General features: G+C 32.3%; 1 protein-coding gene across 1 annotated transcript in view; it reads left to right on the top strand.

The window, feature by feature from the left end:
* The first annotated feature begins 494 nt into the window (after positions 1–494).
* Positions 495–8,714, top strand: part of LOC148304912 (uncharacterized) — a 103,468-nt gene continuing 95,248 nt past the window's right edge. The window contains exon 1 of the mRNA XM_088267576.1: positions 495–669. The gene's annotated coding sequence lies outside the window, so the exon portion shown is untranslated. The remainder of the gene's footprint in view (positions 670–8,714) is intronic.

The following is an 8,714-nucleotide window of genomic DNA, read 5'->3' on the forward strand; positions in this document are numbered from 1 at the left end:
TACCACCGTCAGAAAAGAAAAAAATCTATTGAAATTACAACTAATATATGAATGGAATCCAATAAAAGATTTAAAAAACATTGTAAACTTTGTGGTATGGTAATACAACTCTCTCAAAATAATTCATTGTTCGCTGAGTGTAACACCACATAAAAACTTTAATTCACGCCTGTCGGTTTCGGAATAACCATTCCCTCAACAGGTCTTTAATTGAGTAGTCTATGGTTGAGCTGATAAGTGAATGGTTATTTTAAATCCGACAGTCGTAAAGTAGAGTTTTAAGTGGTATTACACAAAGTGAACTATGAATGATAAGGAGAGCAAACTATATAATATTATCCTTGAAATATCATATTCCCAGTATTATTTATTAATAAAAGATATGCATCATTTCAATATTTCATTAAATTTTCCGCTGGTAAGCATTTTTCGTTATAAAGTTGTTGCACAGCAAGCTTTCAGCCTGAAGTCGTTCCGTTTCAGAGTCGGATTTCAGTACACCTGTAGCGTCGGTCGTGAGAGGACGTTTCAGGCAGCTTGGCGTACATTTCAGCCGCTAGAAATTTCAGTCGCGAATTCTGGAAACAATCCAGGAAATACGCGCTAACTTTTCACTCTGATTCGGTGCAATTCTTTTAATATTATTAAATTTTTACTTTGAATTAAGGGGTAAGTTACACATTTTTTAAACATACTTATGTATTTGTCATTGAAAATACATATTTTTTTGATAAATTTCTGTTTGAAAAAATCGAATATTTGATGCAAAATATCAGTTTTAATACTCGGTTCTTAGTAATAAATAATTTGTTAATATTATTTTTACAATATAACATACTTTTTAAAAAAAATCATACACAAAATCAATGATTAAAATTTAACAATTTTTTTAAAACACAAATTTTTAATTCAAATTTTAAAATATATAATCTGTTTTAAATTGATCTTTAAATATTTCAATTATTATAATATTATTATTAATAGTTTTATTTTTATTTTTAAGTATTTATGCTGTGCCACTTTTAGCCACATCTAATGAATAAAATCTGTGAAAACGCTACATTAAGACAGAACGATTTATTGAATGTTATTATTTATCTGAATATTTATACAACAATAAGTAAATTAGAAAATTCTATCAATAACGTCATTTTTTTAAATAATTAAAATCAGATATTATAATTACAAGTAGGCATCGTTCCAAATATAATTTTTATTGTTATTAAAATAAATACTTATGCATTTTTAATGTTACAGAATTTTGACTTATCAAATCAGGAATGTTACATTATCATATTTTAAATGCTTCGATTCTTTTGACCTTTATCTCCACCGAGTGGCGCATATGGTACTGCTCGTATCGACGTGATTCCCACTTGATCGTTATTATTATTTTTAAAATAAATATTTGTGTTTTTATTATTTACACAAATATTTCAATTTCATACTACTTCTGTGAGCCTAAGCGGTTCATTATTAGAAAAAGGTATCAAATTGTGGTAGAGTGGGTTTGAGCCGAGAAACTCTGACTTAAGAGTCTGCGACACTAACCACGAGGCCAAATTCTGACACACTAGAACACACAACACGACATGAAAACTAGGTGATAGTAAATAATTATGAGAGTAAAAATCCCCCTGAGAATTGAACCTGGGACCTCCAGTACCTACGATCACCAAATACGCTTACCACTACGCTAAGGAGGCGGGCAATAATATTTTGTTTACCAATTATATTATTAGTGAATTTCATTCAAATTCATGTAATACTTCCTAGACGTTATTAGATTCAACTAATAAATTCTTCTGCATTATTTATCTTTACGTATCATTAATTATTACCATCGATCTAATATATATATTATGCAATGGAGGATTTTGTGTCCGTCTCAATATAAATATTTATTTGTATTTGAATATTTATTTCATCACCTAAAGCGCAGGACTGGCCATCTTGATTTCATAAATTAACAAAACTTAATGGAAATTGCGCTTTATTGATTATATTCAGCAACCTATGCACCATCGGGTTCTGATAAAGAGGAAGAAAGGAGTTATGCATTATCCATAGTGTCACTATGATTATACTTAATTCACATGTCAATAATATTTTGTCCGCCTCCGTAGTGTAATGGTCAGCACGCTCGACTACCATACTGGAGGTTCCGGGTTCGATTCCCAGGGGGGGTCAAATAAATATTTGTGATTTTTTCACTGTAATATTTATTCAATATAACCCTTGACTGGTACCTGAAGCGGAGGGCTGATCACCTTTCCTTCATGTGTTAATGACCAAGATAACACTGCGTTTATATGATGCAGTGCCCTATGCACCATAGGGTGTGGATAAGGGTTTGAATTTTTTCATATGTCAATATAATGTATAATTTCAGTTAGCCTTTCTAGTTCTCCATCAAAACTCAAAAGATAATTGTGAAAAGTCTAATGATGGAAAATTCAAAGCAGTATTTGCAAATAAAAACAAATAAGTAATATAAAAAAGAATAAATGAATAATGAAACCCTTTTAATAAAACAATCTAAAATTTACGATCCATTTTTATTGGAAATTTCATATGTTTCTTATCATTATCTTGGAAAGAAAAAGGAAAAAGTAAACAGTTCCAAGTATTCTGGAACAATTTCACATTACTTTTTGTTTTTCAAACGAAAAAAAATATTCAAGATGTAGATAAAAATAAGTTTTACTGTTGGAAAAACGAAAGGAGTTTATTATGTCCATTACAAAGTACGGCTGAAATACAAATACGAATATAATTTTTTATTACTTTTTTATGGATATTCTTGAAAATGATAAGCAAACAGAGTTAACTTTTAGTAGCGTTTTTAGATTAGCAGAAGTATTATTTAAATATGTATATATGTAGGATAAAAACCCCGGTTATTGACACTTTAAGCTAACATAGTTATGTTGACTATGTAAGCTTCACTTAGCTAATCTAGTTAAATCAATATCGGCATATATCAAATTGTTATTTTTTTCCAAAATATTAATGAATGTGTTATATTTATTGATAGTTTATGGATTAAGCTGTTAACCGTATATAAACTGAAGTAATCTAGTAAAGTCAATAAGGTTTTAAAAAGGAAATTGTTATTCTGTTTAATGACCGCCTCCGTAGTGTAATGGTCAGCACGCTCGGCTACTATACTGGAGGTCCCGTATAGTAGCCGGGTTCGATTCCCAGGGGTGTCAAATAAATATAAGTGTTTTTTCACTCTAATATTTATTCAATTTTACCCTAAACACTAGTACTAACCTGAAGTGGAAGGCTGATCACCTTTTCTTCGTGTGTTAATAATGATCAAGATAACACTGAGTTTATATGATGCAGTGCCACTATGCACCATTGAGCGCGGATAAGGGTTGAAAAATATTATCACCAGCATTTTCGAATATTTTGTACAGCGAACATTTAACATAATGCTTTTTATAATATTATCATAATACACATATTCATTATGGGTCTCTTTAGGTTTTCCGTGCCGAGGGCACATTTTACAATTCCTGTTTATCAAGTTATTTGTGAATTATGTTCCATACAATCATGGATGATATGGCTGAATAATATAATACAATATATTTTATATCAACTCATCTCCGTTATAATATTTTTTTATTCATAACTTCTTATTAAATGGCATTATTGACAATTGAAGTAGGTTATACAGTGTTATCGCTTAATACTCAAAGTTCCTTAGACCAAACATGGCTTATGTTTGATTTCATCTGATGTGTTCCTTTGTTTTTGTTCTTGTTTTCCTATGTATTGTTTTTATAAACTGTGATTGGTCATTTACGTGACGTTAAGTAAAAATATCCGTTTTAAGCATGACAAAGTAAGAAGTAAAGAATAGGGATATATATATATATATATATATATATATATATATATATATATATATATATATATATATATATATATATATATATATATATATATATATATATATATATATATATATATATATATATATAAAGATATAAATATACATATATTTTTTTTATGATAGTCTTTAATAAATTAGTCTCAAAAGCTGTATGCGTAACAGGAGAAAAAAAATGACGTGATGATTGTTATTATTGTAGCCAGCAATTGCAAAGCGTCATAAAAAAGTAATTAATTTTGAAAAGTGTCTCAAATCAGGTAATATTCACAAAATATGATATCAGTGTCAATAACTGGGTAGTGTCAATAATATTCCTTTTGACCCTATTATCAAATTAAGCAAAAAAAAAATATTTAATATTTAAAAAAAACAAACAACATATTTTTTTCATTAACTCTACTTGGCATTCTATCCCAACCCTTTTTGTAAATAACTTTCTCCTTGGACTTGAGTTTTGACAGTTGTGTTTGTCAGTTCATATATTACATAGCTCCAATAATTTTGTCATATTTTGAGTTTTTTTCGATATTTCATAAGTTGTTTATAGTTTAAATGGTTGCTGATTAAGGATTACTTCTCAGATAAGCCAAATCTATCGTTATTTTATTATTTTAATTCTTAAATTTCGTACTTTATTATTTTCCTAGCTGTAATAGTAAATTGCAACAATAATATTTTTTAGTTGCATATAATATTTTTCGTTTATATATATATATATTTTTCTTTCTATACACTCATTGGATTATTTCTGAATAAGTATGGAAAGAATTAAAACACGTCGTAAGGAGCCTCCCGACATCCCATCTACATCTTCTTCCAACTCTTCATTACCCACGTCTCCAATCCTCCCCAACAAAATCAGAAAAATTTCTAAAACTGATTCTGCCAAAGATATTCATAATGCAACTCCGAAAACCTTATCCCCTTCAACATCTAATGATCCTTCTTCCTTACAGTCAGAATATATCAAAAACAAATACACAGAAAGAGACAGTGGACCTTTCTGCGTTTTTGTCCAAAAAAACGTTGTCCCCAATTCTTCTTTCTCTTTGAATATCATCGATTTTGGCAAACTTTTGCAATTCCTAAATATTCCTGGTATTGTTCCTCGTGCAGGAATAAAATCTATCGGCCGAAACCGGATTTCTGTACAATTTTTGACATACTCAGCGGCAAATAGTTTTATTGATGATAATGCTTTGGAAACATATGACTATAAAGTATTTATCCCGTACCATATGGTCTCTCGCATGGGCCTGGTCAGGGGTATCCCTTTAGAGTGGACCCATGAAGAGATTGTAAAAAATATCGAGGTTCCAAATGAATGTGGTATGATTACAAAATCTCGAAGACTATCAAGAAAAGTCACTTCGCCTGTAGACCAAAAATTCTCGTGGGTACCCACCCAAACTGTTATTCTTACTTTTCAAGGGCAGATTCTCCCTAAAAAGATATTTTCATTCTATTCGGTAATAGACGTTGAGCTATACATCTATCCTACAATTCTTTGTTTCGCATGCTGTCGTTATGGACACGCCAAGACAATTTGCAGGTCCAAACCTAGATGTTTCAAGTGTGGATTGGAGCATATGGGTGAGACTTGCGAAGTTGAAATTCAGAATGCTACATGCGTAAATTGTTCAGGTAATCATTTAGCTACCAATAGAATATGTCCTGAATATTTGAGGCAAAATTTAATAAAGAGGAGCATGACTGAACAAAATATTTCATATAACGAGGCTGCCAAGTCCACATTTAGCAAGGGAAAATCATACGCAGATATTACAAAGTCTACCACTTCCTCACAATCCCGTAATATCCAACAATCTTCTCATTCACAACCTTTGTCGTATAACAAGACGGTTTATAAAGAATCCGCTCCGAGGTCATTGTTTCTTCCTAACATTAGCAAATCAACTCTTGATAAATTAAAGTCCATTTCCTTTTTACCGTATACAAATTCTCCCGATGGTTGTGCTCTTCAGTCTGGCAATAAAGAGGCCAGTGTTACAACACCTGATAATTTATCACAAGTACTTTCTCAATTAATCATACTTATTACCTCAATTTTCGAAAACTCCCCCCAAAAACCGTACAACGCTGCCAAAACCACTTCCAATTCAACTCTCCAAAATCACAATGCCTCACAAAATTCCAATCTCCTCTAATAACATAATCACCCCTATTACACAAGACTCTCATCTTAACGAGATGGAGTCAAAATTATCTATCTTACAGTGGAATTGCCGTAGTGCTATTTCGAATAAAATAGATTTATGTTCCCTTCTAAAGGAATACAAAATTGACATAGCTGCTTTATCAGAAACCTGGTTCAAGCCAGGATACAACTTTGTTATCCCAGGTTATATTTGCCTGCGTGATGACCGACCCGATGGTAGAGGAGGAGCAGCCCTTCTTATTAAAAACCATCTTCACTATTCCCACATCCTAGTCCCTAACTCCTCATCTTTCCAAATTGTTGCAGCATCTATAAACAATGTATCCTATATTTCAGTATATATTCCCCCTAACATCCCTTTTGATCTGTCTGGCTGGAATAATATAGTTAAATTGTTACCCAAATCATTTTTCATACTAGGTGATTTCAACGCACATTCTCTCAGCTGGGGGAGTGCTTATACAGACCGCTCAGGTAGGAACATCTTAAGTTTCGTTGATGATAACGATATATGTATTCTTAACGACGGTTCTCCTACCAGATTATGTTCTCCATCTCATAGACAGAGCGCTGTTGATATCTCATTATGCTCTAACGATTTAGCATCCAGGGTAACCTGGAGTATCTTAGACGATCCTCATTCGAGTGACCATTTCCCAATCACTATTCACATACCTCTTAAGTCTCGCATCACCCCTAGAACTCAAAACACCATTTATAATTTTAAAAAAACTGACTGGACTAACTTTGTTAGTATTTTGGAAAAAAATAATTCCAAATCTCATCCTGCGAGCGACTTCGATATCCCACTGGAGTATTCTAAATTTATAGACACAATTATGTCCGCAGTTAATTCTACCACCCCTAAAATAAATCCAAAGACTCGGAGGAATCCGTCGCCATGCCCTTGGTGGGATTCCGAGTGCAGTCTAGCTGTTAAAAATAGAAAAAATTGTATGTCCAAATATAAAAATGATATGAGTGAATTAAATTTTTTGGAGTTTAAAAGAGTTCAAGCTGAGACAAAAAAAATATTAAAACAGAAAAAACGAATAGGATGGAAATCTTTCTGTTGCGCTCTCTCACCTCAAACCCCATTGACAGATGTTTGGACAGCCATACGAAAATTTAGGTCCCCATCTTCTTCGTCACTCAGAAAAATTTCCGATGATTCAGCTTGGATCTACGATTTCGTTGACAAATTGGCACCTTCTCATGTTCCAACAATCCAAGAACTCCCATCCCACTCTTCAGTCATTCTCAATCAAGAATCTTGGTTTGACTCACCTTTCCAGATTGAGGAGTTATTACTTCCCCTAGAATATGTTAAAATCTCATCCCCCGGCTTAGACATGATCCCATACTCTTTGATTCAAAAATTTCCACAACAAATTTTACTTAAATATATTAATATACTAAATAAAATATTTGAAACTGGAATAATTCCAGCTGATTGGAAAATTCAGCGGATAATCCCTATTCTAAAACCTGATAAAGACCCAATGAAGGGAGATTCATACCGCCCCATAGCGTTATCTTCGTGTATGCTAAAGCTTTTTGAACATATGATAAAAAATAGAGTAGACTGGTTTGTAGAGAGCAATTCCTTACTGTCTGCTTCACAATTTGGTTTCCGTAAAAACAAATCAACCACCGATAATCTCTCTATTTTCTCAACAGATATTCGAGTAGCGTTTTCTCAAAATGAATGCACCGCTGCAGCTTTTATCGATATTTGTGGAGCTTATGATAATGTGGACCTTAATGTGCTCAAAATTAAACTATGCTCGTTAAAGTTTCCTTTTAAGATTGTTCAGGTGATTCTAAATATATTAAAAGAAAGAACTATTATTGTAAATGGGATGTATAAAAAAATAGAAAGAAAAATCTGGAAGGGCCTCCCTCAAGGATCTGTACTTAGTCCTTTACTATATAATATCTATACTTTCGATCTGGAATCAACAGTCTCGGGAAAATGCAAAATCTTGCAGTATGCGGATGACATTGTAATATATATTTCACATAAAGATATGAAAACTGCTATTAATAAACTTGAATCAGCCTTGACTTCTCTCAATACTTGGTTCACTTCTAATTGCCTTCAACTATCTCCTTCAAAAAGCCAAATAGTATTGTTCTCGAAAAAACATAAAATCCCATTTAACTCTATAAAATTTGACAATATCTCCATTCCTATAAGTAATCAGGCTAAATTTTTAGGAATTATTTTTGACAGGAAATTGTCATGGGCACCTCACATAAATTCTGTAATCACAAAATGTGAAAGAAAAATTAACCCTCTCCGAGCTCTAGCAGGAGTTTGGTGGGGCTCTCATCCTCTTACTCTAAAACTATTTTACAACGCTTTTGTTAGAAGCCAATTAGACTATGGCAGTATCATAATTGACCCCCTCCCAATATACTTATTGAATAAACTGTCTGTTATTCAATACAAATGCTTAAGAATCATCCTGGGTGCGATGAAGTCTTCCCCCACAAATGCCCTCCAATTAGAAGCTATGGATCCTCCTCTAGACATTAGAAGACAATATCTATCTGACAGATACATGATAAAATGTTTAGCTTTTGAAAATCACCCATCTCTTTTGGCATCTAAGAAATTAC

This window comes from Brachycentrus maculatus, unplaced genomic scaffold (genome assembly GCF_059751285.1).
Source record: "Brachycentrus maculatus isolate JH-2025_06_01 unplaced genomic scaffold, ASM5975128v1 h1tg000299l, whole genome shotgun sequence".
Taxonomy (NCBI): Eukaryota; Metazoa; Arthropoda; class Insecta; order Trichoptera; family Brachycentridae; genus Brachycentrus; species Brachycentrus maculatus.